The sequence below is a fragment of the Lupinus angustifolius genome, chromosome LG10 (genome assembly GCF_001865875.1).
Source record: "Lupinus angustifolius cultivar Tanjil chromosome LG10, LupAngTanjil_v1.0, whole genome shotgun sequence".
Taxonomy (NCBI): Eukaryota; Viridiplantae; Streptophyta; class Magnoliopsida; order Fabales; family Fabaceae; genus Lupinus; species Lupinus angustifolius.
The window spans coordinates 12,407,668-12,407,954 of NC_032018.1; the positions used below are offsets into that span (position 1 = coordinate 12,407,668).

General features: G+C 34.5%; 1 protein-coding gene across 1 annotated transcript in view; it reads right to left on the bottom strand.

The window, feature by feature from the left end:
- The window catches only part of LOC109358027 (probable mediator of RNA polymerase II transcription subunit 26b), an 8,770-nt gene that overhangs the window by 8,004 nt on the left and 479 nt on the right, over window positions 1-287 (bottom strand). The window lies entirely within an intron of this gene.

Below are 287 nucleotides of genomic sequence, written 5' to 3' on the forward strand. Positions count from 1 at the left end.
TTACACAAACCTTATTATTCGCTAATACACTATTTTTTTTCTTGGACTTGATTTGTCCAACATTTGACTAATGTTGACTATCCATTTGGTCAGATGAATGCTCACTCAATTGAGAATATTAAGAATAAAACAAACTTTTAAATTATTATTGTGGAGACTGCCAAAACCTGTTGCGATCTCGATTGCGACCTTGAACCTAGATTTAAAACCTTGGAGGAGAGATTCTCTCAATATCCTGAGCTTCTTTGCCACCCTTGTTGCATTGTGAATGATTTCATAGATACTAC